Source organism: Schistocerca cancellata, unplaced genomic scaffold (assembly GCF_023864275.1).
Source record: "Schistocerca cancellata isolate TAMUIC-IGC-003103 unplaced genomic scaffold, iqSchCanc2.1 HiC_scaffold_748, whole genome shotgun sequence".
Classification (NCBI taxonomy): Eukaryota; Metazoa; Arthropoda; class Insecta; order Orthoptera; family Acrididae; genus Schistocerca; species Schistocerca cancellata.
The window spans coordinates 79099-104967 of NW_026046759.1; the positions used below are offsets into that span (position 1 = coordinate 79099).

At 50.1% G+C, this 25869-nt stretch overlaps 55 non-coding genes across 55 annotated transcripts; 28 read left to right on the forward strand and 27 right to left on the reverse strand.

The window, feature by feature from the left end:
* The first annotated feature begins 7642 nt into the window (after window positions 1-7642).
* Window positions 7643-7734, forward strand: Trnai-uau (transfer RNA isoleucine (anticodon UAU)). Its single transcript is given in 2 exon segments — window positions 7643-7680; window positions 7699-7734. It is a non-coding gene; the product is annotated as a tRNA-Ile (tRNA).
* A 111-nt stretch (window positions 7735-7845) lies between these two features.
* Trnad-guc (transfer RNA aspartic acid (anticodon GUC)) lies at window positions 7846-7917 on the forward strand. Its single transcript has one exon. It is a non-coding gene; the product is annotated as a tRNA-Asp (tRNA).
* A 236-nt stretch (window positions 7918-8153) lies between these two features.
* On the reverse strand, window positions 8154-8225 carry Trnam-cau (transfer RNA methionine (anticodon CAU)). Its single transcript has one exon. It is a non-coding gene; the product is annotated as a tRNA-Met (tRNA).
* A 248-nt stretch (window positions 8226-8473) lies between these two features.
* Window positions 8474-8546, reverse strand: Trnar-acg (transfer RNA arginine (anticodon ACG)). Its single transcript has one exon. It is a non-coding gene; the product is annotated as a tRNA-Arg (tRNA).
* A 442-nt stretch (window positions 8547-8988) lies between these two features.
* Window positions 8989-9080, forward strand: Trnai-uau (transfer RNA isoleucine (anticodon UAU)). Its single transcript is given in 2 exon segments — window positions 8989-9026; window positions 9045-9080. It is a non-coding gene; the product is annotated as a tRNA-Ile (tRNA).
* Window positions 9081-9191: 111 nt separating this feature from the next.
* Window positions 9192-9263, forward strand: Trnad-guc (transfer RNA aspartic acid (anticodon GUC)). The gene has a single exon. It is a non-coding gene; the product is annotated as a tRNA-Asp (tRNA).
* A 236-nt stretch (window positions 9264-9499) lies between these two features.
* On the reverse strand, window positions 9500-9571 carry Trnam-cau (transfer RNA methionine (anticodon CAU)). Its single transcript has one exon. It is a non-coding gene; the product is annotated as a tRNA-Met (tRNA).
* A 248-nt stretch (window positions 9572-9819) lies between these two features.
* Trnar-acg (transfer RNA arginine (anticodon ACG)) lies at window positions 9820-9892 on the reverse strand. Its single transcript has one exon. It is a non-coding gene; the product is annotated as a tRNA-Arg (tRNA).
* Window positions 9893-10334: 442 nt separating this feature from the next.
* On the forward strand, window positions 10335-10426 carry Trnai-uau (transfer RNA isoleucine (anticodon UAU)). The gene is given in 2 exon segments: window positions 10335-10372; window positions 10391-10426. It is a non-coding gene; the product is annotated as a tRNA-Ile (tRNA).
* A 111-nt stretch (window positions 10427-10537) lies between these two features.
* On the forward strand, window positions 10538-10609 carry Trnad-guc (transfer RNA aspartic acid (anticodon GUC)). The gene has a single exon. It is a non-coding gene; the product is annotated as a tRNA-Asp (tRNA).
* A 236-nt stretch (window positions 10610-10845) lies between these two features.
* Window positions 10846-10917, reverse strand: Trnam-cau (transfer RNA methionine (anticodon CAU)). Its single transcript has one exon. It is a non-coding gene; the product is annotated as a tRNA-Met (tRNA).
* Window positions 10918-11165: 248 nt separating this feature from the next.
* On the reverse strand, window positions 11166-11238 carry Trnar-acg (transfer RNA arginine (anticodon ACG)). Its single transcript has one exon. It is a non-coding gene; the product is annotated as a tRNA-Arg (tRNA).
* A 442-nt stretch (window positions 11239-11680) lies between these two features.
* Window positions 11681-11772, forward strand: Trnai-uau (transfer RNA isoleucine (anticodon UAU)). The gene is given in 2 exon segments: window positions 11681-11718; window positions 11737-11772. It is a non-coding gene; the product is annotated as a tRNA-Ile (tRNA).
* Window positions 11773-11883: 111 nt separating this feature from the next.
* On the forward strand, window positions 11884-11955 carry Trnad-guc (transfer RNA aspartic acid (anticodon GUC)). Its single transcript has one exon. It is a non-coding gene; the product is annotated as a tRNA-Asp (tRNA).
* A 236-nt stretch (window positions 11956-12191) lies between these two features.
* On the reverse strand, window positions 12192-12263 carry Trnam-cau (transfer RNA methionine (anticodon CAU)). The gene has a single exon. It is a non-coding gene; the product is annotated as a tRNA-Met (tRNA).
* A 248-nt stretch (window positions 12264-12511) lies between these two features.
* Window positions 12512-12584, reverse strand: Trnar-acg (transfer RNA arginine (anticodon ACG)). The gene has a single exon. It is a non-coding gene; the product is annotated as a tRNA-Arg (tRNA).
* Window positions 12585-13026: 442 nt separating this feature from the next.
* On the forward strand, window positions 13027-13118 carry Trnai-uau (transfer RNA isoleucine (anticodon UAU)). The gene is given in 2 exon segments: window positions 13027-13064; window positions 13083-13118. It is a non-coding gene; the product is annotated as a tRNA-Ile (tRNA).
* Window positions 13119-13229: 111 nt separating this feature from the next.
* Trnad-guc (transfer RNA aspartic acid (anticodon GUC)) lies at window positions 13230-13301 on the forward strand. Its single transcript has one exon. It is a non-coding gene; the product is annotated as a tRNA-Asp (tRNA).
* A 236-nt stretch (window positions 13302-13537) lies between these two features.
* Trnam-cau (transfer RNA methionine (anticodon CAU)) lies at window positions 13538-13609 on the reverse strand. Its single transcript has one exon. It is a non-coding gene; the product is annotated as a tRNA-Met (tRNA).
* A 248-nt stretch (window positions 13610-13857) lies between these two features.
* On the reverse strand, window positions 13858-13930 carry Trnar-acg (transfer RNA arginine (anticodon ACG)). The gene has a single exon. It is a non-coding gene; the product is annotated as a tRNA-Arg (tRNA).
* A 442-nt stretch (window positions 13931-14372) lies between these two features.
* Window positions 14373-14464, forward strand: Trnai-uau (transfer RNA isoleucine (anticodon UAU)). The gene is given in 2 exon segments: window positions 14373-14410; window positions 14429-14464. It is a non-coding gene; the product is annotated as a tRNA-Ile (tRNA).
* A 111-nt stretch (window positions 14465-14575) lies between these two features.
* Trnad-guc (transfer RNA aspartic acid (anticodon GUC)) lies at window positions 14576-14647 on the forward strand. The gene has a single exon. It is a non-coding gene; the product is annotated as a tRNA-Asp (tRNA).
* A 236-nt stretch (window positions 14648-14883) lies between these two features.
* Window positions 14884-14955, reverse strand: Trnam-cau (transfer RNA methionine (anticodon CAU)). The gene has a single exon. It is a non-coding gene; the product is annotated as a tRNA-Met (tRNA).
* A 248-nt stretch (window positions 14956-15203) lies between these two features.
* On the reverse strand, window positions 15204-15276 carry Trnar-acg (transfer RNA arginine (anticodon ACG)). Its single transcript has one exon. It is a non-coding gene; the product is annotated as a tRNA-Arg (tRNA).
* Window positions 15277-15718: 442 nt separating this feature from the next.
* Window positions 15719-15810, forward strand: Trnai-uau (transfer RNA isoleucine (anticodon UAU)). The gene is given in 2 exon segments: window positions 15719-15756; window positions 15775-15810. It is a non-coding gene; the product is annotated as a tRNA-Ile (tRNA).
* Window positions 15811-15921: 111 nt separating this feature from the next.
* Window positions 15922-15993, forward strand: Trnad-guc (transfer RNA aspartic acid (anticodon GUC)). The gene has a single exon. It is a non-coding gene; the product is annotated as a tRNA-Asp (tRNA).
* A 236-nt stretch (window positions 15994-16229) lies between these two features.
* Window positions 16230-16301, reverse strand: Trnam-cau (transfer RNA methionine (anticodon CAU)). Its single transcript has one exon. It is a non-coding gene; the product is annotated as a tRNA-Met (tRNA).
* A 248-nt stretch (window positions 16302-16549) lies between these two features.
* Trnar-acg (transfer RNA arginine (anticodon ACG)) lies at window positions 16550-16622 on the reverse strand. The gene has a single exon. It is a non-coding gene; the product is annotated as a tRNA-Arg (tRNA).
* A 442-nt stretch (window positions 16623-17064) lies between these two features.
* On the forward strand, window positions 17065-17156 carry Trnai-uau (transfer RNA isoleucine (anticodon UAU)). Its single transcript is given in 2 exon segments — window positions 17065-17102; window positions 17121-17156. It is a non-coding gene; the product is annotated as a tRNA-Ile (tRNA).
* A 111-nt stretch (window positions 17157-17267) lies between these two features.
* On the forward strand, window positions 17268-17339 carry Trnad-guc (transfer RNA aspartic acid (anticodon GUC)). The gene has a single exon. It is a non-coding gene; the product is annotated as a tRNA-Asp (tRNA).
* A 236-nt stretch (window positions 17340-17575) lies between these two features.
* On the reverse strand, window positions 17576-17647 carry Trnam-cau (transfer RNA methionine (anticodon CAU)). The gene has a single exon. It is a non-coding gene; the product is annotated as a tRNA-Met (tRNA).
* Window positions 17648-17895: 248 nt separating this feature from the next.
* Trnar-acg (transfer RNA arginine (anticodon ACG)) lies at window positions 17896-17968 on the reverse strand. Its single transcript has one exon. It is a non-coding gene; the product is annotated as a tRNA-Arg (tRNA).
* A 442-nt stretch (window positions 17969-18410) lies between these two features.
* Window positions 18411-18502, forward strand: Trnai-uau (transfer RNA isoleucine (anticodon UAU)). Its single transcript is given in 2 exon segments — window positions 18411-18448; window positions 18467-18502. It is a non-coding gene; the product is annotated as a tRNA-Ile (tRNA).
* A 111-nt stretch (window positions 18503-18613) lies between these two features.
* On the forward strand, window positions 18614-18685 carry Trnad-guc (transfer RNA aspartic acid (anticodon GUC)). The gene has a single exon. It is a non-coding gene; the product is annotated as a tRNA-Asp (tRNA).
* A 236-nt stretch (window positions 18686-18921) lies between these two features.
* On the reverse strand, window positions 18922-18993 carry Trnam-cau (transfer RNA methionine (anticodon CAU)). Its single transcript has one exon. It is a non-coding gene; the product is annotated as a tRNA-Met (tRNA).
* Window positions 18994-19241: 248 nt separating this feature from the next.
* Trnar-acg (transfer RNA arginine (anticodon ACG)) lies at window positions 19242-19314 on the reverse strand. Its single transcript has one exon. It is a non-coding gene; the product is annotated as a tRNA-Arg (tRNA).
* A 442-nt stretch (window positions 19315-19756) lies between these two features.
* Window positions 19757-19848, forward strand: Trnai-uau (transfer RNA isoleucine (anticodon UAU)). Its single transcript is given in 2 exon segments — window positions 19757-19794; window positions 19813-19848. It is a non-coding gene; the product is annotated as a tRNA-Ile (tRNA).
* A 111-nt stretch (window positions 19849-19959) lies between these two features.
* On the forward strand, window positions 19960-20031 carry Trnad-guc (transfer RNA aspartic acid (anticodon GUC)). Its single transcript has one exon. It is a non-coding gene; the product is annotated as a tRNA-Asp (tRNA).
* A 236-nt stretch (window positions 20032-20267) lies between these two features.
* On the reverse strand, window positions 20268-20339 carry Trnam-cau (transfer RNA methionine (anticodon CAU)). Its single transcript has one exon. It is a non-coding gene; the product is annotated as a tRNA-Met (tRNA).
* Window positions 20340-20587: 248 nt separating this feature from the next.
* On the reverse strand, window positions 20588-20660 carry Trnar-acg (transfer RNA arginine (anticodon ACG)). Its single transcript has one exon. It is a non-coding gene; the product is annotated as a tRNA-Arg (tRNA).
* Window positions 20661-21102: 442 nt separating this feature from the next.
* Trnai-uau (transfer RNA isoleucine (anticodon UAU)) lies at window positions 21103-21195 on the forward strand. The gene is given in 2 exon segments: window positions 21103-21140; window positions 21159-21195. It is a non-coding gene; the product is annotated as a tRNA-Ile (tRNA).
* Window positions 21196-21306: 111 nt separating this feature from the next.
* Trnad-guc (transfer RNA aspartic acid (anticodon GUC)) lies at window positions 21307-21378 on the forward strand. Its single transcript has one exon. It is a non-coding gene; the product is annotated as a tRNA-Asp (tRNA).
* A 236-nt stretch (window positions 21379-21614) lies between these two features.
* Window positions 21615-21686, reverse strand: Trnam-cau (transfer RNA methionine (anticodon CAU)). Its single transcript has one exon. It is a non-coding gene; the product is annotated as a tRNA-Met (tRNA).
* A 248-nt stretch (window positions 21687-21934) lies between these two features.
* Window positions 21935-22007, reverse strand: Trnar-acg (transfer RNA arginine (anticodon ACG)). Its single transcript has one exon. It is a non-coding gene; the product is annotated as a tRNA-Arg (tRNA).
* Window positions 22008-22449: 442 nt separating this feature from the next.
* On the forward strand, window positions 22450-22541 carry Trnai-uau (transfer RNA isoleucine (anticodon UAU)). Its single transcript is given in 2 exon segments — window positions 22450-22487; window positions 22506-22541. It is a non-coding gene; the product is annotated as a tRNA-Ile (tRNA).
* Window positions 22542-22652: 111 nt separating this feature from the next.
* Trnad-guc (transfer RNA aspartic acid (anticodon GUC)) lies at window positions 22653-22724 on the forward strand. Its single transcript has one exon. It is a non-coding gene; the product is annotated as a tRNA-Asp (tRNA).
* Window positions 22725-22960: 236 nt separating this feature from the next.
* Trnam-cau (transfer RNA methionine (anticodon CAU)) lies at window positions 22961-23032 on the reverse strand. The gene has a single exon. It is a non-coding gene; the product is annotated as a tRNA-Met (tRNA).
* Window positions 23033-23280: 248 nt separating this feature from the next.
* On the reverse strand, window positions 23281-23353 carry Trnar-acg (transfer RNA arginine (anticodon ACG)). Its single transcript has one exon. It is a non-coding gene; the product is annotated as a tRNA-Arg (tRNA).
* A 442-nt stretch (window positions 23354-23795) lies between these two features.
* Trnai-uau (transfer RNA isoleucine (anticodon UAU)) lies at window positions 23796-23887 on the forward strand. The gene is given in 2 exon segments: window positions 23796-23833; window positions 23852-23887. It is a non-coding gene; the product is annotated as a tRNA-Ile (tRNA).
* A 111-nt stretch (window positions 23888-23998) lies between these two features.
* Window positions 23999-24070, forward strand: Trnad-guc (transfer RNA aspartic acid (anticodon GUC)). Its single transcript has one exon. It is a non-coding gene; the product is annotated as a tRNA-Asp (tRNA).
* A 237-nt stretch (window positions 24071-24307) lies between these two features.
* Trnam-cau (transfer RNA methionine (anticodon CAU)) lies at window positions 24308-24379 on the reverse strand. Its single transcript has one exon. It is a non-coding gene; the product is annotated as a tRNA-Met (tRNA).
* Window positions 24380-24627: 248 nt separating this feature from the next.
* Window positions 24628-24700, reverse strand: Trnar-acg (transfer RNA arginine (anticodon ACG)). The gene has a single exon. It is a non-coding gene; the product is annotated as a tRNA-Arg (tRNA).
* Window positions 24701-25142: 442 nt separating this feature from the next.
* Trnai-uau (transfer RNA isoleucine (anticodon UAU)) lies at window positions 25143-25234 on the forward strand. The gene is given in 2 exon segments: window positions 25143-25180; window positions 25199-25234. It is a non-coding gene; the product is annotated as a tRNA-Ile (tRNA).
* A 111-nt stretch (window positions 25235-25345) lies between these two features.
* Trnad-guc (transfer RNA aspartic acid (anticodon GUC)) lies at window positions 25346-25417 on the forward strand. The gene has a single exon. It is a non-coding gene; the product is annotated as a tRNA-Asp (tRNA).
* Window positions 25418-25653: 236 nt separating this feature from the next.
* On the reverse strand, window positions 25654-25725 carry Trnam-cau (transfer RNA methionine (anticodon CAU)). Its single transcript has one exon. It is a non-coding gene; the product is annotated as a tRNA-Met (tRNA).
* Window positions 25726-25869: the final 144 nt, after the last annotated feature.

The following is a 25869-nucleotide window of genomic DNA, read 5'->3' on the forward strand; positions in this document are numbered from 1 at the left end:
AACAAGGGCGTTAAAATGAGAAGAAGAAATGAAATATACGCTTCCAAGACATAATACTGCATACATGAAAGCCCTGCAGTTAATTTTTGTATGTTGGATAAATTTTGATATCACCTCACATTCCTTTGTGAGAAGGTTCCTATTTTCTTGGGATTCATATAGAGTGGACATTTCTTCACTGGTTAATATTCTGATGACTAATGACATGATACCCATTGCAATTGCTCCATGGCTCCTGTGAGTAGAGTCTCACATTGGTTACTATAAGAACACGCAGGCAGTGATATCCGCTCACTGCGGTCAGAGACAAGGTGATTTCTTTCTGTTTATGGCGAAGCGTCTGCTGCAGTGTCCACGCTCAGCCAACATAAACAAATCGCGGCGGCATTGGGCACTGCTGATCGCTGCGCTTGTCGCGAGCCGCGACAACAAGAGCGCACTGTCTCTGCTAACGATACTATGGAGTTAATACATCTTACTTAACGTAATATACAGGACGTGGGTTGGGTGAAAATTCAGTTAGTAACTTCCCATCGCATTAAAATACTTTACAGTCATATTTGATGAATTATTTATTGTTGGTTGTCTCTCTAATGTTAATGGTATTGATTCAGATTGTGCATGAACACGAAAACACACACACACACACACACACACACACACACACACACACACACACACACAGTCGTTGATTCTAGTGAGGCTGACAACTACTGTGTGTTGAACAACACATGCACCAGTCAGTTCCTCAGTTGGCGTCGAGTGGATGAGTTTTTTCAATTACCTTGCACTGCAAGAATTGTAAGGAGGAGCCTGAAAGTAAATGGTCTTGTATGTTAAAGAGCTGCCACAAAGCAAATCTTGACCGATTATCAGATAATTGTCCACATGGGTTTTGTGGACGAGTATACTTTAAGTAGCCGCGCGGGATTAGCCGAGCAGTCTAGGGCGCTGCAGTCATGGGCTGCGTGGCTGATCCCGGCGGAGGTTCGAGTCCTCCCTCGGGCATGAGTGTGTGTGTTTGTCCTTAGGATAATTTAGGTTAAGTAGTGTGTAAGCTTAGGTACTGATGACCTTAGCAGTTGAGTCCCATAAGACTTCACACACATTTGAACATTTTTTTATACTTTTAGTAACCAACCCACCCACGATCATTACGTAAGATTTCTGGAAGGCTTAGGGAATTGATTTCATTAAGTCGTCGACAGTGTAGCGTGATGGTTTACTTCCCAACATATGTTTTCTATAATTGTCCAAAGGTCGCTTGGTTTTGTAGATCCACGTGGCAATGGCCTTGTTACCTCTGCCCACATATTCTCTATCTGGTTGATGTTTGGTGATCGTGAAACAAACGGCAACAGCTTTATCCTCTCTTGGGCCTGAAACCAATCACGCACTGCTCTGCTATGATGGATGGGGCTCTGCTCCTGTAAATAAACTATTATCTCGTTAGTCCATGTATTTATATTTAAATAACGTATTTGTAATAAGCACATTGGATTATTATTTTCCACAGTGTTTAAGAATTCAGGCCCTGTCAGAGATAAGTGATCTATATTCAACAGTCCGATTAAGAATGTGATTTGCCCAGTCTATCACATGATGAGAGTCGTAGTCCGATACCCACATTAAGACTGCCTAGCTGAATCCGATTAGAACTATCTGGTATCGAAACGAAATTACAGAAATCGGATAATTTGAACGTCTGTATTGCAACAATGCTGCGCACATAAATTCCTATGATGGAGTAACTGGTAGCAAGTGGCTAAGAAAAAGTCAGAAATATGTCTTCTAGCCGCAATGTAACGTAATTATAACCCACATTTATGTGATGGAAATACTGAATCGAACAATACACATCTATTTCAGTGGTGGGAAGATACACCATATCGGATTTGCTGATGACATAATGACAATAATAATAATAATAATAATAATCGCGTGTGGCGGATAGGGGAAACACTCCCCCATATGGGTGGTACCGAGGAAATCAAATACTAGGGGTGAACCAAATACTAACACAATCCTGAACGGCTACCAAATCCGTTGAACCCAAAATCCAGACACGTCTGAGTGAAATTCACCGCTACACTGGTCACCGTCTCTTAGCTCTATGAGCTTGGCTGAAAATATTTGCTTTCAAAGGCTTCAACACCCTCTGGTCCTGTCCGGTCCTCGTATCACCCAAGCCAAACCAATGAAACACAAGCAAACATGAACTATGCAAGCAAAGTCAACTTTACCCCAGGTGGTACACAACCCGGCTGTCGACAGGCGGCAGTTGGATTTTCGGATTCTGGGGAGTCCAGGTTAGCACGGCAGAGAATATCGAAGATCTCTGGTAAATTTCCCTACAAGGAAGAAACATACATTTAAAAGTAAACATCGATACAATGATCCAAACACGAAAACTAAATAATCTCACAAAAGAAATCCACCGACAAAAAATTCTCATCCTTGCTCTTCAAGAACCACGACTAACTGACAATGAAACCTTGCATTAGGGAAACCATTGCGTCTTCAAAAGCAAAATACAACAAAAGGTAGCGAAAGGCGTACCAATCTTCGGCACTGCATTTCTCGAACACAGATCTATCATCAACTCTGTCAAAGAAATCACACCCATCAACAATGAAAAGGTTCAAATGACTCTGAGCACTATGGGACTTAACACCGGAAGTCATCATTCCCCTGGAACTTAGAACTAATTAAACCTAACTTAACCTAAGGACATCACACACTTCCATGCCCGAGGCTGGATTCGAACCATCGACCGTAGCAGTCGCGCGGTTCCGAACTGAAGCGCCTAGAACCGCTCGGCCACCGTGGCCGGCCCATCAACAAGCGACTTATGACTATGCTCATTCAGAGCCACAGTAAAAAATATACACTCATCAATGCACGTGTCCCCACCAACATCGAAAATAAGAAAAACTCCGAAAATGTCGAAAAATTTTGAAACACACTCGAAAATACTATGAGAAAATTTCACCAGGATGACGTGAAAATACTAGTGGGATACTTCAACTCTCTATTTGGGACAGAAGAAACCTGTAGAAAAATCATTGGCACAAATTCAACACACCGTAACACTTAGACCAACGCCACACGTCTGACTGACATTTGCCAACAATTCAACCACAAAAGGACGTCTTCCCAATTTAGGAAAAAACCAGTTCCCAGGTAACATGCTTAGCTAACAGGTGCAAGCTGCTTTCGTTCGCCATTCGCGACTCGCTGAAAGCCAGATTTTTAATTCTTTTGTAGCACAGCTACAAGCAGGCTGATAAAAACTCAATAAGGGAATCGTAAGACAACGCTCGAGCAAAATTCGTCTTGCTACTTTCAGTAACTCTTAGTGTCAGAGCGAAAACCTTACGGTACTGCCAAATTCATAATGCCACTTTTGTTTTCTACCGACATATTTTTTGTTGTTGTGAATACATAATTTTACCTATGAAATGTCACATTTTCATAATACTTGCGTATGGTACAGGAAATGAAATAAATACAGATCTTTTCGAAGTCAAAAGTTGGTAATATCCTACTAATTCGTGTTAAAATAGGTTCAATCGTCTCACAGACACTTAATGATTTATTAAGATAGACTGCCGTCGTGATGTTTCTGTAGGAAGCTGAATTTAATTCGTATTAGTACAGTGAATATTTTAATTGCATTTTCCATTAGTTTACTAAACGCAACAGTAATTATCAAAGAGAAATTAATCAGCAGCAGAATTTTCTTTCACGATATCTAAAACGATCTGACAATGCTAAAATTGTTTACAAATTCTACGCCTGTAGAAACCTACTGGTTCTAACGATGTCATTAAACCAGAGTAGTTTTAAGAGTATTTCCGTCTAGAAATTAATTGCCTTGACGGTTGATCGATCAAGAGCGGGAAAGGTAAAATTTTACAAATATATGACGAGAGGGACAAGTGCTTGAGAGAGGACTTCCCTATCAATACAAGTGCCTGACAGACGACTTTTCTATCAATCTCCTGGATTGTTTTGTTTCTCAAATCAACATAGTGCGTTATCATACAGTAGCACAGGTGATGTAGTTTTGTTGCTCGATTTTCTTACACTCCGACCGAAAGGAATGCTCGATGAGTGACCTGATGACGTTCAATAATAGTCACTCCGTTGATTTTTGTTGTTTCTAATTAGAGCATGCAGTACTCCTACACCAGACTTCTGAACTTTGCCTGTTGAATGCAAATGTCGCATGATGGTTAAATGGTAATCTATCACATATATCAGTAGTCGAGACTTCCTTAATGTGGAAAATCATTCATGCCAGAACGATCTTTGTTGAAACACGAATATCTTTTTCTGGCGTATTTTTACCAAAAGCACTCGCTCTAAACATAGTTCAAATCTTTCTAGCTGCCTCCTCTGCGTTCACCCCTCTGTTATACCAAAAGTAAACGTTGTGTTTCAGGTGTTACACCTTTTTCCACTTGCGACTCAATTTTACAATGCTTAACTGTAGTTCATGATTTTCAAGTATGCAAAATCCAGTGCTTAACTGCAAGATGATAACTAGAACTTCAAATTCGAAAATGACGGTTGATACATACACTGACAACGCGGCGCCGCGTTCACATGGGCGGCGCCGGATTTCAGGCGGCGGGTGGCGTCTGGCCGGTGGCCGGTAGCCGCTGCATTGTGAGGAAACGCTCGAGCGTAAGCTGTTATGATCGCGGCGCAGCCACGAGCTGTCCTGCGGAGTTGTTTCTGGAATACTTGTCATTGCTGGTGGGTAGAATGTTAAGCGAATTATCTTCGATGCTCTATCAGAATCATAACTTTAGACCGAAATGTGGAAAAAAAAAAAATTGTTGGACACGAACAGGAGACCATAAGCTTAGAATGCATGACGATTACCATTTTTTCTTTTCTTTTTTTTATTGTTCATTATCGATCGTTGTGTTTGGTCATTGCGGACGTCGCAGGACATCCTGTTCAAGTTCGGTGGTTGATCCTTCCACTCAGTTTTTTTATTACAGAGGCCAACCGGCTCTCTGACCGAACACGCTGAGCTACCGTGCCGGCTAGCACTAGACCACGGGCTCACACAATCCGAGAACATCTCGGAAGTAGACAACACTTCCTCCTAACGCTTCCGCATCTTACAGTGTTGCCAGATTGTGCAGATGGCCGGTCAGTTTTATTGGCTACGTTAAGTGAATAGACTCGGACTTAGTCTCTGTGGCAGGCGGCCGGCGGTCAGTTTTTACGTCTAAAACTGTACTCCAATGTGTTTCATTCACGTATCTGTGTGGCGCTAAAGTGTGGTTATGGATAATACGTATGCTCAGATTGCGAATGTAACATAATAAGTAAAGAGAGGGAAATGAATTAGGCGTCCTTCGTCTTCCGTAACATCAAATATATTTTAGTTATTCTATCTTAAATGAACTGCGCAGAAAATCATTCACCAGAAGTAAATAACTTGCTAGCAACATCAGATGATATTAACAGCTTTCCGGCGCGGGTTAGCCGTGCTTTCAACGGCGTCATATCGCGGATCGCACGTCTGCTTGCGCCGTCAGTTCGAATCCTTCCCCGGGCGTGGATGTGTGTTAAGTTAGGTTGGTTTAAGTAGTTATGGGGCTAGGGACTGATGACGTAAGCAGTTTGGTCGCATAGTTCTTGGAGCCATTTTTTGACCTTTCACGTAAATTTTTTTTTCATAAACGGCCGTATCATTAGATTGCGTGGACATAGAAGCTCACTTTTTTACACCACCAAGGGACCGGTTACCACAAGAAATGCGATACATTTCCGCTTATTATGTCTACCCGTTCTGGAGGTAAACGGGTTTTAAAGTTTGGGTAGACCGATAGACGGTCAAGAAAGTGAGACTTGTAGGGTTCCGTTTTTACCGGTTTAGGTGACGAAATCCTAACAACGAAAACAGCTACGACAGATACTGAAGATGAGGGCTGCATAAATAACACCCCCTACTCTTTATTCGAAATGTTCTAGTTGCAGTCGATACATCAGCATATTAATCGTAGCTACGCTTTCGATCCAAATCACGTTTACAGGAATGCAAATAGAATCCATTTGCCTATACACGTGGTAGTTCACATCCCAGTATTAATGCTACCGCGTTTTAGAAGTGCCAAGATTCCCATTGCTAGCTAGCTTAAGAAACACTGAGGCTAATGAACGTTTTGCGGCTGTGGCGAGTCTAGTGGAGAATTCGAAACTGTGTAGAATACGTTTGGCAGCTGTGGAGCCGTTTATTTCCTGGGGTGGTGCAGAATTATCCTACTAAATTTACTCTCTAATAACAGTATTTTGCTATTTCGATAAACATCCCGAATGGTTCTCACATAAGCGGTGACATAAAGGAAGAAAATTAATGTTTTTGAGTCCAGAAAGCTCTATGCAACAGAAACTGCAGATCAATATGCCATTTTCATTGCGAAATTGGTGGCTTATTCATGTCTGGGGTAATAACAGAGGTTTGCATGGGTTGTCTGCTAGCGTAGTGAAAGGAAGGTCTGGTTTGTTTTCGGTTCTAATCTCGATGGAGGCAGGTAGAATATCAGTAAAGCAATTTTAAGAAATTCTCGCGGCCCCAATACGTTTTATCGCTACCTTTATTCTGTACTGGCGCCCTGTGCATGTCAATATGACACTTTTGTAGAATTTCATACTTGTTACTGCCTACTTTTTCCGCTTCTGTCAATAATGGATTTGACTTAAGTGTGGCACTGAATGATTTTTCACTGAATTTCGTTATGAATCTTCACACATTGCTAAATTTTGCACACTTTCATGGTAGGTCAGCAACGGTAATCCAGTATGACTGGTCTGAACGTTGACACAGACCGTTTCGCGGCCGAAAGCGGATAATATTTTGCTAATTCGTAACGATCCGGCGTTCTTTGTATTACTAAAACAATTATGTTATCTCGATAAGTTGAAATTCATTTTTATTGGTACAGTTCATACCAATTAGCGTTTCTTCTTTCAGTTCTGTCTTATATTTACGTGTTGTATTTAACACACTAATCAGCATTAATATAGTCTTACAAATTATTGAAAACAGCCTAAAAAAGTTCAGATAGTTTGTCAATTTCACGCAAGTGCATAGTATGTTGGTAGCACTTCGTCGCCTTGCCTGTTATGCTGTGTAGCAGACTTTAAAGCCGTGCGGATCAGCATAACGAAAAGGCGAGGGGTCTCGCTCGTTTTGTCCACGACTGTACACATCGCAGAGCAACGTGTTCTCCGTGGCTCGGCAACTGCGTGTCGTCCACTGACAACGGCGGCGCGGCCACTCTGGTCTTCCGCACTCTGCAGGGAGCTGCCAAGGAAGGCATCTCTCCTCCAGCTGCTCGGCCACGGTGCGCCTGCATAGCTTAGAGCTTGCCACACATCTGCCCTCGCTGTTGGACAGGTAGCAGAAGGCAAGGCGCGCGTTTTTCTGCAATTTTTCGGTGATGACAAGCGGTTGATATGCTTGTAAGTGTAGCATATGAAACAAGAATCGTATGAAGCATCCGTAGCCAGGTGCTAAAGTCGCAGTATGGCCGCAGGTGACGGTCGTATGATGGGTCTGTAGCCACAACAGGTTGGCGGCAAAGCAAATACCGCTAACTGAAAGCACCCTGCTGTAGCCCCAGTGGCGCAATTGGTTAGCGCACGGTACTTATAAGGCAGTAGCCGTGAGCAATGCCGGGGTTGTGAGTTCGAGCCTCACCTGGGGCATACTTTTATTTCGTAGCAGCTGACTCTGAAAGCATCGGGACGCTAGATTTGAGATGAATCACCTACTTGAGAAGAATAAGTGTGCGTGCGTTGTGCGTATCGTTTGCGTATTCCTCGGTAGTATAGTGGTTAGTATCCCCGCCTGTCACGCGGGAGACCGGGGTTCGATTCCCCGCCGGGGAGGTGCGATTTTTATATCGCGAAAGTTGCACGTGTGGCCCGATAGGACATTAACGTTGTGATCGAGAAATGTAGTTGCTGCAGAATCGTAAGAAACTCTGCGTCTTAGGAAGTGTTTCTCGTATTCTCCACACGACGTCGTCATCGTTTCAGAACTTACAGGGTTTGCTGTTGACGCTGGGTCAGCGCACCCCAGGCTTAATGATCGAGCTCGAAGCACCCAAGAAAAAGAATAATTTTAGCAGAGCGTGGTTTCGATCCACGGACCTCTGGGTTATGGGCCCAGCACGCTTCCACTGCGCCACTCTGCTGCGTGACGTGGGACACTTGGAAAAGCATTGTCTGCGTCGCGTACCGTTTACTTAACTGTGCAACATCTCTCAGCTTGACTTGTCTCGACTTTGCTCGACTGACGCTACGCTGACGCTTGCACGAAGCGATATTTACCACGATCGTCTCGAGATGCAGCTGCGAGATGCTCAGGATTGACATTGCACTCCACGCAGGTGGAAACATTCGAATGCACTGCCTAGCTACGCGCCCGCAACTAACAAAATGCCGACCCTGCCAGGATTCGAACCTGGAATCTTCTGATCCGTAGTCAGACGCGTTATCCGTTGCGCCACAGGGCCACTGTTCGCCTTTCGTCATATGAGGCGGGTACACATCGCAGAGCAACGTGTTCTCCGTGGCTCGGCAACTGCGTGTCGTCCACTGACAACGGCGGCGCGGCCACTCTGGTCTTCCGCACTCTGCAGGGAGCTGCCAAGGAAGGCATCTCTCCTCCAGCTGCTCGGCCACGGTGCGCCTGCATAGCTTAGAGCTTGCCACACATCTGCCCTCGCTGTTGGACAGGTAGCAGAAGGCAAGGCGCTCGTTTTTCTGCAATTTTTCGGTGATGACAAGCGGTTGATATGCTTGTAAGTGTAGCATATGAAACAAGAATCGTATGAAGCATCCGTAGCCAGGTGCTAAAGTCGCAGTATGGCCGCAGGTGACGGTCGTATGATGGGTCTGTAGCCACAACAGGTTGGCGGCAAAGCAAATACCGCTAACTGAAAGCACCCTGCTGTAGCCCCAGTGGCGCAATTGGTTAGCGCACGGTACTTATAAGGCAGTAGCCGTGAGCAATGCCGGGGTTGTGAGTTCGAGCCTCACCTGGGGCATACTTTTATTTCGTAGCAGCTGACTCTGAAAGCATCGGGACGCTAGATTTGAGATGAATCACCTACTTGAGAAGAATAAGTGTGCGTGCGTTGTGCGTATCGTTTGCGTATTCCTCGGTAGTATAGTGGTTAGTATCCCCGCCTGTCACGCGGGAGACCGGGGTTCGATTCCCCGCCGGGGAGGTGCGATTTTTATATCGCGAAAGTTGCACGTGTGGCCCGATAGGACATTAACGTTGTGATCGAGAAATGTAGTTGCTGCAGAATCGTAAGAAACTCTGCGTCTTAGGAAGTGTTTCTCGTATTCTCCACACGACGTCGTCATCGTTTCAGAACTTACAGGGTTTGCTGTTGACGCTGGGTCAGCGCACCCCAGGCTTAATGATCGAGCTCGAAGCACCCAAGAAAAAGAATAATTTTAGCAGAGCGTGGTTTCGATCCACGGACCTCTGGGTTATGGGCCCAGCACGCTTCCACTGCGCCACTCTGCTGCGTGACGTGGGACACTTGGAAAAGCATTGTCTGCGTCGCGTACCGTTTACTTAACTGTGCAACATCTCTCAGCTTGACTTGTCTCGACTTTGCTCGACTGACGCTACGCTGACGCTTGCACGAAGCGATATTTACCACGATCGTCTCGAGATGCAGCTGCGAGATGCTCAGGATTGACATTGCACTCCACGCAGGTGGAAACATTCGAATGCACTGCCTAGCTACGCGCCCGCAACTAACAAAATGCCGACCCTGCCAGGATTCGAACCTGGAATCTTCTGATCCGTAGTCAGACGCGTTATCCGTTGCGCCACAGGGCCACTGTTCGCCTTTCGTCATATGAGGCGGGTACACATCGCAGAGCAACGTGTTCTCCGTGGCTCGGCAACTGCGTGTCGTCCACTGACAACGGCGGCGCGGCCACTCTGGTCTTCCGCACTCTGCAGGGAGCTGCCAAGGAAGGCATCTCTCCTCCAGCTGCTCGGCCACGGTGCGCCTGCATAGCTTAGAGCTTGCCACACATCTGCCCTCGCTGTTGGACAGGTAGCAGAAGGCAAGGCGCGCGTTTTTCTGCAATTTTTCGGTGATGACAAGCGGTTGATATGCTTGTAAGTGTAGCATATGAAACAAGAATCGTATGAAGCATCCGTAGCCAGGTGCTAAAGTCGCAGTATGGCCGCAGGTGACGGTCGTATGATGGGTCTGTAGCCACAACAGGTTGGCGGCAAAGCAAATACCGCTAACTGAAAGCACCCTGCTGTAGCCCCAGTGGCGCAATTGGTTAGCGCACGGTACTTATAAGGCAGTAGCCGTGAGCAATGCCGGGGTTGTGAGTTCGAGCCTCACCTGGGGCATACTTTTATTTCGTAGCAGCTGACTCTGAAAGCATCGGGACGCTAGATTTGAGATGAATCACCTACTTGAGAAGAATAAGTGTGCGTGCGTTGTGCGTATCGTTTGCGTATTCCTCGGTAGTATAGTGGTTAGTATCCCCGCCTGTCACGCGGGAGACCGGGGTTCGATTCCCCGCCGGGGAGGTGCGATTTTTATATCGCGAAAGTTGCACGTGTGGCCCGATAGGACATTAACGTTGTGATCGAGAAATGTAGTTGCTGCAGAATCGTAAGAAACTCTGCGTCTTAGGAAGTGTTTCTCGTATTCTCCACACGACGTCGTCATCGTTTCAGAACTTACAGGGTTTGCTGTTGACGCTGGGTCAGCGCACCCCAGGCTTAATGATCGAGCTCGAAGCACCCAAGAAAAAGAATAATTTTAGCAGAGCGTGGTTTCGATCCACGGACCTCTGGGTTATGGGCCCAGCACGCTTCCACTGCGCCACTCTGCTGCGTGACGTGGGACACTTGGAAAAGCATTGTCTGCGTCGCGTACCGTTTACTTAACTGTGCAACATCTCTCAGCTTGACTTGTCTCGACTTTGCTCGACTGACGCTACGCTGACGCTTGCACGAAGCGATATTTACCACGATCGTCTCGAGATGCAGCTGCGAGATGCTCAGGATTGACATTGCACTCCACGCAGGTGGAAACATTCGAATGCACTGCCTAGCTACGCGCCCGCAACTAACAAAATGCCGACCCTGCCAGGATTCGAACCTGGAATCTTCTGATCCGTAGTCAGACGCGTTATCCGTTGCGCCACAGGGCCACTGTTCGCCTTTCGTCATATGAGGCGGGTACACATCGCAGAGCAACGTGTTCTCCGTGGCTCGGCAACTGCGTGTCGTCCACTGACAACGGCGGCGCGGCCACTCTGGTCTTCCGCACTCTGCAGGGAGCTGCCAAGGAAGGCATCTCTCCTCCAGCTGCTCGGCCACGGTGCGCCTGCATAGCTTAGAGCTTGCCACACATCTGCCCTCGCTGTTGGACAGGTAGCAGAAGGCAAGGCGCTCGTTTTTCTGCAATTTTTCGGTGATGACAAGCGGTTGATATGCTTGTAAGTGTAGCATATGAAACAAGAATCGTATGAAGCATCCGTAGCCAGGTGCTAAAGTCGCAGTATGGCCGCAGGTGACGGTCGTATGATGGGTCTGTAGCCACAACAGGTTGGCGGCAAAGCAAATACCGCTAACTGAAAGCACCCTGCTGTAGCCCCAGTGGCGCAATTGGTTAGCGCACGGTACTTATAAGGCAGTAGCCGTGAGCAATGCCGGGGTTGTGAGTTCGAGCCTCACCTGGGGCATACTTTTATTTCGTAGCAGCTGACTCTGAAAGCATCGGGACGCTAGATTTGAGATGAATCACCTACTTGAGAAGAATAAGTGTGCGTGCGTTGTGCGTATCGTTTGCGTATTCCTCGGTAGTATAGTGGTTAGTATCCCCGCCTGTCACGCGGGAGACCGGGGTTCGATTCCCCGCCGGGGAGGTGCGATTTTTATATCGCGAAAGTTGCACGTGTGGCCCGATAGGACATTAACGTTGTGATCGAGAAATGTAGTTGCTGCAGAATCGTAAGAAACTCTGCGTCTTAGGAAGTGTTTCTCGTATTCTCCACACGACGTCGTCATCGTTTCAGAACTTACAGGGTTTGCTGTTGACGCTGGGTCAGCGCACCCCAGGCTTAATGATCGAGCTCGAAGCACCCAAGAAAAAGAATAATTTTAGCAGAGCGTGGTTTCGATCCACGGACCTCTGGGTTATGGGCCCAGCACGCTTCCACTGCGCCACTCTGCTGCGTGACGTGGGACACTTGGAAAAGCATTGTCTGCGTCGCGTACCGTTTACTTAACTGTGCAACATCTCTCAGCTTGACTTGTCTCGACTTTGCTCGACTGACGCTACGCTGACGCTTGCACGAAGCGATATTTACCACGATCGTCTCGAGATGCAGCTGCGAGATGCTCAGGATTGACATTGCACTCCACGCAGGTGGAAACATTCGAATGCACTGCCTAGCTACGCGCCCGCAACTAACAAAATGCCGACCCTGCCAGGATTCGAACCTGGAATCTTCTGATCCGTAGTCAGACGCGTTATCCGTTGCGCCACAGGGCCACTGTTCGCCTTTCGTCATATGAGGCGGGTACACATCGCAGAGCAACGTGTTCTCCGTGGCTCGGCAACTGCGTGTCGTCCACTGACAACGGCGGCGCGGCCACTCTGGTCTTCCGCACTCTGCAGGGAGCTGCCAAGGAAGGCATCTCTCCTCCAGCTGCTCGGCCACGGTGCGCCTGCATAGCTTAGAGCTTGCCACACATCTGCCCTCGCTGTTGGACAGGTAGCAGAAGGCAAGGCGCGCGTTTTTCTGCAATTTTTCGGTGATGACAAGCGGTTGATATGCTTGTAAGTGTAGCATATGAAACAAGAATCGTATGAAGCATCCGTAGCCAGGTGCTAAAGTCGCAGTATGGCCGCAGGTGACGGTCGTATGATGGGTCTGTAGCCACAACAGGTTGGCGGCAAAGCAAATACCGCTAACTGAAAGCACCCTGCTGTAGCCCCAGTGGCGCAATTGGTTAGCGCACGGTACTTATAAGGCAGTAGCCGTGAGCAATGCCGGGGTTGTGAGTTCGAGCCTCACCTGGGGCATACTTTTATTTCGTAGCAGCTGACTCTGAAAGCATCGGGACGCTAGATTTGAGATGAATCACCTACTTGAGAAGAATAAGTGTGCGTGCGTTGTGCGTATCGTTTGCGTATTCCTCGGTAGTATAGTGGTTAGTATCCCCGCCTGTCACGCGGGAGACCGGGGTTCGATTCCCCGCCGGGGAGGTGCGATTTTTATATCGCGAAAGTTGCACGTGTGGCCCGATAGGACATTAACGTTGTGATCGAGAAATGTAGTTGCTGCAGAATCGTAAGAAACTCTGCGTCTTAGGAAGTGTTTCTCGTATTCTCCACACGACGTCGTCATCGTTTCAGAACTTACAGGGTTTGCTGTTGACGCTGGGTCAGCGCACCCCAGGCTTAATGATCGAGCTCGAAGCACCCAAGAAAAAGAATAATTTTAGCAGAGCGTGGTTTCGATCCACGGACCTCTGGGTTATGGGCCCAGCACGCTTCCACTGCGCCACTCTGCTGCGTGACGTGGGACACTTGGAAAAGCATTGTCTGCGTCGCGTACCGTTTACTTAACTGTGCAACATCTCTCAGCTTGACTTGTCTCGACTTTGCTCGACTGACGCTACGCTGACGCTTGCACGAAGCGATATTTACCACGATCGTCTCGAGATGCAGCTGCGAGATGCTCAGGATTGACATTGCACTCCACGCAGGTGGAAACATTCGAATGCACTGCCTAGCTACGCGCCCGCAACTAACAAAATGCCGACCCTGCCAGGATTCGAACCTGGAATCTTCTGATCCGTAGTCAGACGCGTTATCCGTTGCGCCACAGGGCCACTGTTCGCCTTTCGTCATATGAGGCGGGTACACATCGCAGAGCAACGTGTTCTCCGTGGCTCGGCAACTGCGTGTCGTCCACTGACAACGGCGGCGCGGCCACTCTGGTCTTCCGCACTCTGCAGGGAGCTGCCAAGGAAGGCATCTCTCCTCCAGCTGCTCGGCCACGGTGCGCCTGCATAGCTTAGAGCTTGCCACACATCTGCCCTCGCTGTTGGACAGGTAGCAGAAGGCAAGGCGCGCGTTTTTCTGCAATTTTTCGGTGATGACAAGCGGTTGATATGCTTGTAAGTGTAGCATATGAAACAAGAATCGTATGAAGCATCCGTAGCCAGGTGCTAAAGTCGCAGTATGGCCGCAGGTGACGGTCGTATGATGGGTCTGTAGCCACAACAGGTTGGCGGCAAAGCAAATACCGCTAACTGAAAGCACCCCGCTGTAGCCCCAGTGGCGCAATTGGTTAGCGCACGGTACTTATAAGGCAGTAGCCGTGAGCAATGCCGGGGTTGTGAGTTCGAGCCTCACCTGGGGCATACTTTTATTTCGTAGCAGCTGACTCTGAAAGCATCGGGACGCTAGATTTGAGATGAATCACCTACTTGAGAAGAATAAGTGTGCGTGCGTTGTGCGTATCGTTTGCGTATTCCTCGGTAGTATAGTGGTTAGTATCCCCGCCTGTCACGCGGGAGACCGGGGTTCGATTCCCCGCCGGGGAGGTGCGATTTTTATATCGCGAAAGTTGCACGTGTGGCCCGATAGGACATTAACGTTGTGATCGAGAAATGTAGTTGCTGCAGAATCGTAAGAAACTCTGCGTCTTAGGAAGTGTTTCTCGTATTCTCCACACGACGTCGTCATCGTTTCAGAACTTACAGGGTTTGCTGTTGACGCTGGGTCAGCGCACCCCAGGCTTAATGATCGAGCTCGAAGCACCCAAGAAAAAGAATAATTTTAGCAGAGCGTGGTTTCGATCCACGGACCTCTGGGTTATGGGCCCAGCACGCTTCCACTGCGCCACTCTGCTGCGTGACGTGGGACACTTGGAAAAGCATTGTCTGCGTCGCGTACCGTTTACTTAACTGTGCAACATCTCTCAGCTTGACTTGTCTCGACTTTGCTCGACTGACGCTACGCTGACGCTTGCACGAAGCGATATTTACCACGATCGTCTCGAGATGCAGCTGCGAGATGCTCAGGATTGACATTGCACTCCACGCAGGTGGAAACATTCGAATGCACTGCCTAGCTACGCGCCCGCAACTAACAAAATGCCGACCCTGCCAGGATTCGAACCTGGAATCTTCTGATCCGTAGTCAGACGCGTTATCCGTTGCGCCACAGGGCCACTGTTCGCCTTTCGTCATATGAGGCGGGTACACATCGCAGAGCAACGTGTTCTCCGTGGCTCGGCAACTGCGTGTCGTCCACTGACAACGGCGGCGCGGCCACTCTGGTCTTCCGCACTCTGCAGGGAGCTGCCAAGGAAGGCATCTCTCCTCCAGCTGCTCGGCCACGGTGCGCCTGCATAGCTTAGAGCTTGCCACACATCTGCCCTCGCTGTTGGACAGGTAGCAGAAGGCAAGGCGCGCGTTTTTCTGCAATTTTTCGGTGATGACAAGCGGTTGATATGCTTGTAAGTGTAGCATATGAAACAAGAATCGTATGAAGCATCCGTAGCCAGGTGCTAAAGTCGCAGTATGGCCGCAGGTGACGGTCGTATGATGGGTCTGTAGCCACAACAGGTTGGCGGCAAAGCAAATACCGCTAACTGAAAGCACCCTGCTGTAGCCCCAGTGGCGCAATTGGTTAGCGCACGGTACTTATAAGGCAGTAGCCGTGAGCAATGCCGGGGTTGTGAGTTCGAGCCTCACCTGGGGCATACTTTTATTTCGTAGCAGCTGACTCTGAAAGCATCGGGACGCTAGATTTGAGATGAATCACCTACTTGAGAAGAATAAGTGTGCGTGCGTTGTGCGTATCGTTTGCGTATTCCTCGGTAGTATAGTGGTTAGTATCCCCGCCTGTCACGCGGGAGACCGGGGTTCGATTCCCCGCCGGGGAGGTGCGATTTTTATATCGCGAAAGTTGCACGTGTGGCCCGATAGGACATTAACGTTGTGATCGAGAAATGTAGTTGCTGCAGAATCGTAAGAAACTCTGCGTCTTAGGAAGTGTTTCTCGTATTCTCCACACGACGTCGTCATCGTTTCAGAACTTACAGGGTTTGCTGTTGACGCTGGGTCAGCGCACCCCAGGCTTAATGATCGAGCTCGAAGCACCCAAGAAAAAGAATAATTTTAGCAGAGCGTGGTTTCGATCCACGGACCTCTGGGTTATGGGCCCAGCACGCTTCCACTGCGCCACTCTGCTGCGTGACGTGGGACACTTGGAAAAGCATTGTCTGCGTCGCGTACCGTTTACTTAACTGTGCAACATCTCTCAGCTTGACTTGTCTCGACTTTGCTCGACTGACGCTACGCTGACGCTTGCACGAAGCGATATTTACCACGATCGTCTCGAGATGCAGCTGCGAGATGCTCAGGATTGACATTGCACTCCACGCAGGTGGAAACATTCGAATGCACTGCCTAGCTACGCGCCCGCAACTAACAAAATGCCGACCCTGCCAGGATTCGAACCTGGAATCTTCTGATCCGTAGTCAGACGCGTTATCCGTTGCGCCACAGGGCCACTGTTCGCCTTTCGTCATATGAGGCGGGTACACATCGCAGAGCAACGTGTTCTCCGTGGCTCGGCAACTGCGTGTCGTCCACTGACAACGGCGGCGCGGCCACTCTGGTCTTCCGCACTCTGCAGGGAGCTGCCAAGGAAGGCATCTCTCCTCCAGCTGCTCGGCCACGGTGCGCCTGCATAGCTTAGAGCTTGCCACACATCTGCCCTCGCTGTTGGACAGGTAGCAGAAGGCAAGGCGCGCGTTTTTCTGCAATTTTTCGGTGATGACAAGCGGTTGATATGCTTGTAAGTGTAGCATATGAAACAAGAATCGTATGAAGCATCCGTAGCCAGGTGCTAAAGTCGCAGTATGGCCGCAGGTGACGGTCGTATGATGGGTCTGTAGCCACAACAGGTTGGCGGCAAAGCAAATACCGCTAACTGAAAGCACCCTGCTGTAGCCCCAGTGGCGCAATTGGTTAGCGCACGGTACTTATAAGGCAGTAGCCGTGAGCAGTGCCGGGGTTGTGAGTTCGAGCCTCACCTGGGGCATACTTTTATTTCGTAGCAGCTGACTCTGAAAGCATCGGGACGCTAGATTTGAGATGAATCACCTACTTGAGAAGAATAAGTGTGCGTGCGTTGTGCGTATCGTTTGCGTATTCCTCGGTAGTATAGTGGTTAGTATCCCCGCCTGTCACGCGGGAGACCGGGGTTCGATTCCCCGCCGGGGAGGTGCGATTTTTATATCGCGAAAGTTGCACGTGTGGCCCGATAGGACATTAACGTTGTGATCGAGAAATGTAGTTGCTGCAGAATCGTAAGAAACTCTGCGTCTTAGGAAGTGTTTCTCGTATTCTCCACACGACGTCGTCATCGTTTCAGAACTTACAGGGTTTGCTGTTGACGCTGGGTCAGCGCACCCCAGGCTTAATGATCGAGCTCGAAGCACCCAAGAAAAAGAATAATTTTAGCAGAGCGTGGTTTCGATCCACGGACCTCTGGGTTATGGGCCCAGCACGCTTCCACTGCGCCACTCTGCTGCGTGACGTGGGACACTTGGAAAAGCATTGTCTGCGTCGCGTACCGTTTACTTAACTGTGCAACATCTCTCAGCTTGACTTGTCTCGACTTTGCTCGACTGACGCTACGCTGACGCTTGCACGAAGCGATATTTACCACGATCGTCTCGAGATGCAGCTGCGAGATGCTCAGGATTGACATTGCACTCCACGCAGGTGGAAACATTCGAATGCACTGCCTAGCTACGCGCCCGCAACTAACAAAATGCCGACCCTGCCAGGATTCGAACCTGGAATCTTCTGATCCGTAGTCAGACGCGTTATCCGTTGCGCCACAGGGCCACTGTTCGCCTTTCGTCATATGAGGCGGGTACACATCGCAGAGCAACGTGTTCTCCGTGGCTCGGCAACTGCGTGTCGTCCACTGACAACGGCGGCGCGGCCACTCTGGTCTTCCGCACTCTGCAGGGAGCTGCCAAGGAAGGCATCTCTCCTCCAGCTGCTCGGCCACGGTGCGCCTGCATAGCTTAGAGCTTGCCACACATCTGCCCTCGCTGTTGGACAGGTAGCAGAAGGCAAGGCGCGCGTTTTTCTGCAATTTTTCGGTGATGACAAGCGGTTGATATGCTTGTAAGTGTAGCATATGAAACAAGAATCGTATGAAGCATCCGTAGCCAGGTGCTAAAGTCGCAGTATGGCCGCAGGTGACGGTCGTATGATGGGTCTGTAGCCACAACAGGTTGGCGGCAAAGCAAATACCGCTAACTGAAAGCACCCTGCTGTAGCCCCAGTGGCGCAATTGGTTAGCGCACGGTACTTATAAGGCAGTAGCCGTGAGCAATGCCGGGGTTGTGAGTTCGAGCCTCACCTGGGGCATACTTTTATTTCGTAGCAGCTGACTCTGAAAGCATCGGGACGCTAGATTTGAGATGAATCACCTACTTGAGAAGAATAAGTGTGCGTGCGTTGTGCGTATCGTTTGCGTATTCCTCGGTAGTATAGTGGTTAGTATCCCCGCCTGTCACGCGGGAGACCGGGGTTCGATTCCCCGCCGGGGAGGTGCGATTTTTATATCGCGAAAGTTGCACGTGTGGCCCGATAGGACATTAACGTTGTGATCGAGAAATGTAGTTGCTGCAGAATCGTAAGAAACTCTGCGTCTTAGGAAGTGTTTCTCGTATTCTCCACACGACGTCGTCATCGTTTCAGAACTTACAGGGTTTGCTGTTGACGCTGGGTCAGCGCACCCCAGGCTTAATGATCGAGCTCGAAGCACCCAAGAAAAAGAATAATTTTAGCAGAGCGTGGTTTCGATCCACGGACCTCTGGGTTATGGGCCCAGCACGCTTCCACTGCGCCACTCTGCTGCGTGACGTGGGACACTTGGAAAAGCATTGTCTGCGTCGCGTACCGTTTACTTAACTGTGCAACATCTCTCAGCTTGACTTGTCTCGACTTTGCTCGACTGACGCTACGCTGACGCTTGCACGAAGCGATATTTACCACGATCGTCTCGAGATGCAGCTGCGAGATGCTCAGGATTGACATTGCACTCCACGCAGGTGGAAACATTCGAATGCACTGCCTAGCTACGCGCCCGCAACTAACAAAATGCCGACCCTGCCAGGATTCGAACCTGGAATCTTCTGATCCGTAGTCAGACGCGTTATCCGTTGCGCCACAGGGCCACTGTTCGCCTTTCGTCATATGAGGCGGGTACACATCGCAGAGCAACGTGTTCTCCGTGGCTCGGCAACTGCGTGTCGTCCACTGACAACGGCGGCGCGGCCACTCTGGTCTTCCGCACTCTGCAGGGAGCTGCCAAGGAAGGCATCTCTCCTCCAGCTGCTCGGCCACGGTGCGCCTGCATAGCTTAGAGCTTGCCACACATCTGCCCTCGCTGTTGGACAGGTAGCAGAAGGCAAGGCGCGCGTTTTTCTGCAATTTTTCGGTGATGACAAGCGGTTGATATGCTTGTAAGTGTAGCATATGAAACAAGAATCGTATGAAGCATCCGTAGCCAGGTGCTAAAGTCGCAGTATGGCCGCAGGTGACGGTCGTATGATGGGTCTGTAGCCACAACAGGTTGGCGGCAAAGCAAATACCGCTAACTGAAAGCACCCTGCTGTAGCCCCAGTGGCGCAATTGGTTAGCGCACGGTACTTATAAGGCAGTAGCCGTGAGCAGTGCCGGGGTTGTGAGTTCGAGCCTCACCTGGGGCATACTTTTATTTCGTAGCAGCTGACTCTGAAAGCATCGGGACGCTAGATTTGAGATGAATCACCTACTTGAGAAGAATAAGTGTGCGTGCGTTGTGCGTATCGTTTGCGTATTCCTCGGTAGTATAGTGGTTAGTATCCCCGCCTGTCACGCGGGAGACCGGGGTTCGATTCCCCGCCGGGGAGGTGCGATTTTTATATCGCGAAAGTTGCACGTGTGGCCCGATAGGACATTAACGTTGTGATCGAGAAATGTAGTTGCTGCAGAATCGTAAGAAACTCTGCGTCTTAGGAAGTGTTTCTCGTATTCTCCACACGACGTCGTCATCGTTTCAGAACTTACAGGGTTTGCTGTTGACGCTGGGTCAGCGCACCCCAGGCTTAATGATCGAGCTCGAAGCACCCAAGAAAAAGAATAATTTTAGCAGAGCGTGGTTTCGATCCACGGACCTCTGGGTTATGGGCCCAGCACGCTTCCACTGCGCCACTCTGCTGCGTGACGTGGGACACTTGGAAAAGCATTGTCTGCGTCGCGTACCGTTTACTTAACTGTGCAACATCTCTCAGCTTGACTTGTCTCGACTTTGCTCGACTGACGCTACGCTGACGCTTGCACGAAGCGATATTTACCACGATCGTCTCGAGATGCAGCTGCGAGATGCTCAGGATTGACATTGCACTCCACGCAGGTGGAAACATTCGAATGCACTGCCTAGCTACGCGCCCGCAACTAACAAAATGCCGACCCTGCCAGGATTCGAACCTGGAATCTTCTGATCCGTAGTCAGACGCGTTATCCGTTGCGCCACAGGGCCACTGTTCGCCTTTCGTCATATGAGGCGGGTACACATCGCAGAGCAACGTGTTCTCCGTGGCTCGGCAACTGCGTGTCGTCCACTGACAACGGCGGCGCGGCCACTCTGGTCTTCCGCACTCTGCAGGGAGCTGCCAAGGAAGGCATCTCTCCTCCAGCTGCTCGGCCACGGTGCGCCTGCATAGCTTAGAGCTTGCCACACATCTGCCCTCGCTGTTGGACAGGTAGCAGAAGGCAAGGCGCGCGTTTTTCTGCAATTTTTCGGTGATGACAAGCGGTTGATATGCTTGTAAGTGTAGCATATGAAACAAGAATCGTATGAAGCATCCGTAGCCAGGTGCTAAAGTCGCAGTATGGCCGCAGGTGACGGTCGTATGATGGGTCTGTAGCCACAACAGGTTGGCGGCAAAGCAAATACCGCTAACTGAAAGCACCCTGCTGTAGCCCCAGTGGCGCAATTGGTTAGCGCACGGTACTTATAAGGCAGTAGCCGTGAGCAGTGCCGGGGTTGTGAGTTCGAGCCTCACCCTGGGGCATACTTTTATTTCGTAGCAGCTGACTCTGAAAGCATCGGGACGCTAGATTTGAGATGAATCACCTACTTGAGAAGAATAAGTGTGCGTGCGTTGTGCGTATCGTTTGCGTATTCCTCGGTAGTATAGTGGTTAGTATCCCCGCCTGTCACGCGGGAGACCGGGGTTCGATTCCCCGCCGGGGAGGTGCGATTTTTATATCGCGAAAGTTGCACGTGTGGCCCGATAGGACATTAACGTTGTGATCGAGAAATGTAGTTGCTGCAGAATCGTAAGAAACTCTGCGTCTTAGGAAGTGTTTCTCGTATTCTCCACACGACGTCGTCATCGTTTCAGAACTTACAGGGTTTGCTGTTGACGCTGGGTCAGCGCACCCCAGGCTTAATGATCGAGCTCGAAGCACCCAAGAAAAAGAATAATTTTAGCAGAGCGTGGTTTCGATCCACGGACCTCTGGGTTATGGGCCCAGCACGCTTCCACTGCGCCACTCTGCTGCGTGACGTGGGACACTTGGAAAAGCATTGTCTGCGTCGCGTACCGTTTACTTAACTGTGCAACATCTCTCAGCTTGACTTGTCTCGACTTTGCTCGACTGACGCTACGCTGACGCTTGCACGAAGCGATATTTACCACGATCGTCTCGAGATGCAGCTGCGAGATGCTCAGGATTGACATTGCACTCCACGCAGGTGGAAACATTCGAATGCACTGCCTAGCTACGCGCCCGCAACTAACAAAATGCCGACCCTGCCAGGATTCGAACCTGGAATCTTCTGATCCGTAGTCAGACGCGTTATCCGTTGCGCCACAGGGCCACTGTTCGCCTTTCGTCATATGAGGCGGGTACACATCGCAGAGCAACGTGTTCTCCGTGGCTCGGCAACTGCGTGTCGTCCACTGACAACGGCGGCGCGGCCACTCTGGTCTTCCGCACTCTGCAGGGAGCTGCCAAGGAAGGCATCTCTCCTCCAGCTGCTCGGCCACGGTGCGCCTGCATAGCTTAGAGCTTGCCACACATCTGCCCTCGCTGTTGGACAGGTAGCAGAAGGCAAGGCGCGCGTTTTTCTGCAATTTTTCGGTGATGACAAGCGGTTGATATGCTTGTAAGTGTAGCATATGAAACAAGAATCGTATGAAGCATCCGTAGCCAGGTGCTAAAGTCGCAGTATGGCCGCAGGTGACGGTCGTATGATGGGTCTGTAGCCACAACAGGTTGGCGGCAAAGCAAATACCGCTAACTGAAAGCACCCTGCTGTAGCCCCAGTGGCGCAATTGGTTAGCGCACGGTACTTATAAGGCAGTAGCCGTGAGCAGTGCCGGGGTTGTGAGTTCGAGCCTCACCTGGGGCATACTTTTATTTCGTAGCAGCTGACTCTGAAAGCATCGGGACGCTAGATTTGAGATGAATCACCTACTTGAGAAGAATAAGTGTGCGTGCGTTGTGCGTATCGTTTGCGTATTCCTCGGTAGTATAGTGGTTAGTATCCCCGCCTGTCACGCGGGAGACCGGGGTTCGATTCCCCGCCGGGGAGGTGCGATTTTTATATCGCGAAAGTTGCACGTGTGGCCCGATAGGACATTAACGTTGTGATCGAGAAATGTAGTTGCTGCAGAATCGTAAGAAACTCTGCGTCTTAGGAAGTGTTTCTCGTATTCTCCACACGACGTCGTCATCGTTTCAGAACTTACAGGGTTTGCTGTTGACGCTGGGTCAGCGCACCCCAGGCTTAATGATCGAGCTCGAAGCACCCAAGAAAAAGAATAATTTTAGCAGAGCGTGGTTTCGATCCACGGACCTCTGGGTTATGGGCCCAGCACGCTTCCACTGCGCCACTCTGCTGCGTGACGTGGGACACTTGGAAAAGCATTGTCTGCGTCGCGTACCGTTTACTTAACTGTGCAACATCTCTCAGCTTGACTTGTCTCGACTTTGCTCGACTGACGCTACGCTGACGCTTGCACGAAGCGATATTTACCACGATCGTCTCGAGATGCAGCTGCGAGATGCTCAGGATTGACATTGCACTCCACGCAGGTGGAAACATTCGAATGCACTGCCTAGCTACGCGCCCGCAACTAACAAAATGCCGACCCTGCCAGGATTCGAACCTGGAATCTTCTGATCCGTAGTCAGACGCGTTATCCGTTGCGCCACAGGGCCACTGTTCGCCTTTCGTCATATGAGGCGGGTACACATCGCAGAGCAACGTGTTCTCCGTGGCTCGGCAACTGCGTGTCGTCCACTGACAACGGCGGCGCGGCCACTCTGGTCTTCCGCACTCTGCAGGGAGCTGCCAAGGAAGGCATCTCTCCTCCAGCTGCTCGGCCACGGTGCGCCTGCATAGCTTAGAGCTTGCCACACATCTGCCCTCGCTGTTGGACAGGTAGCAGAAGGCAAGGCGCGCGTTTTTCTGCAATTTTTCGGTGATGACAAGCGGTTGATATGCTTGTAAGTGTAGCATATGAAACAAGAATCGTATGAAGCATCCGTAGCCAGGTGCTAAAGTCGCAGTATGGCCGCAGGTGACGGTCGTATGATGGGTCTGTAGCCACAACAGGTTGGCGGCAAAGCAAATACCGCTAACTGAAAGCACCCTGCTGTAGCCCCAGTGGCGCAATTGGTTAGCGCACGGTACTTATAAGGCAGTAGCCGTGAGCAGTGCCGGGGTTGTGAGTTCGAGCCTCACCTGGGGCATACTTTTATTTCGTAGCAGCTGACTCTGAAAGCATCGGGACGCTAGATTTGAGATGAATCACCTACTTGAGAAGAATAAGTGTGCGTGCGTTGTGCGTATCGTTTGCGTATTCCTCGGTAGTATAGTGGTTAGTATCCCCGCCTGTCACGCGGGAGACCGGGGTTCGATTCCCCGCCGGGGAGGTGCGATTTTTATATCGCGAAAGTTGCACGTGTGGCCCGATAGGACATTAACGTTGTGATCGAGAAATGTAGTTGCTGCAGAATCGTAAGAAAACTCTGCGTCTTAGGAAGTGTTTCTCGTATTCTCCACACGACGTCGTCATCGTTTCAGAACTTACAGGGTTTGCTGTTGACGCTGGGTCAGCGCACCCCAGGCTTAATGATCGAGCTCGAAGCACCCAAGAAAAAGAATAATTTTAGCAGAGCGTGGTTTCGATCCACGGACCTCTGGGTTATGGGCCCAGCACGCTTCCACTGCGCCACTCTGCTGCGTGACGTGGGACACTTGGAAAAGCATTGTCTGCGTCGCGTACCGTTTACTTAACTGTGCAACATCTCTCAGCTTGACTTGTCTCGACTTTGCTCGACTGACGCTACGCTGACGCTTGCACGAAGCGATATTTACCACGATCGTCTCGAGATGCAGCTGCGAGATGCTCAGGATTGACATTGCACTCCACGCAGGTGGAAACATTCGAATGCACTGCCTAGCTACGCGCCCGCAACTAACAAAATGCCGACCCTGCCAGGATTCGAACCTGGAATCTTCTGATCCGTAGTCAGACGCGTTATCCGTTGCGCCACAGGGCCACTGTTCGCCTTTCGTCATATGAGGCGGGTACACATCGCAGAGCAACGTGTTCTCCGTGGCTCGGCAACTGCGTGTCGTCCACTGACAACGGCGGCGCGGCCACTCTGGTCTTCCGCACTCTGCAGGGAGCTGCCAAGGAAGGCATCTCTCCTCCAGCTGCTCGGCCACGGTGCGCCTGCATAGCTTAGAGCTTGCCACACATCTGCCCTCGCTGTTGGACAGGTAGCAGAAGGCAAGGCGCGCGTTTTTCTGCAATTTTTCGGTGATGACAAGCGGTTGATATGCTTGTAAGTGTAGCATATGAAACAAGAATCGTATGAAGCATCCGTAGCCAGGTGCTAAAGTCGCAGTATGGCCGCAGGTGACGGTCGTATGATGGGTCTGTAGCCACAACAGGTTGGCGGCAAAGCAAATACCGCTAACTGAAAGCACCCTGCTGTAGCCCCAGTGGCGCAATTGGTTAGCGCACGGTACTTATAAGGCAGTAGCCGTGAGCAGTGCCGGGGTTGTGAGTTCGAGCCTCACCTGGGGCATACTTTTATTTCGTAGCAGCTGACTCTGAAAGCATCGGGACGCTAGATTTGAGATGAATCACCTACTTGAGAAGAATAAGTGTGCGTGCGTTGTGCGTATCGTTTGCGTATTCCTCGGTAGTATAGTGGTTAGTATCCCCGCCTGTCACGCGGGAGACCGGGGTTCGATTCCCCGCCGGGAGGTGCGATTTTTATATCGCGAAAGTTGCACGTGTGGCCCGATAGGACATTAACGTTGTGATCGAGAAATGTAGTTGCTGCAGAATCGTAAGAAACTCTGCGTCTTAGGAAGTGTTTCTCGTATTCTCCACACGACGTCGTCATCGTTTCAGAACTTACAGGGTTTGCTGTTGACGCTGGGTCAGCGCACCCCAGGCTTAATGATCGAGCTCGAAGCACCCAAGAAAAAGAATAATTTTTAGCAGAGCGTGGTTTCGATCCACGGACCTCTGGGTTATGGGCCCAGCACGCTTCCACTGCGCCACTCTGCTGCGTGACGTGGGGACACTTGGAAAAGCATTGTCTGCGTCGCGTACCGTTTACTTAACTGTGCAACATCTCTCAGCTTGACTTGTCTCGACTTTGCTCGACTGACGCTACGCTGACGCTTGCACGAAGCGATATTTACCACGATC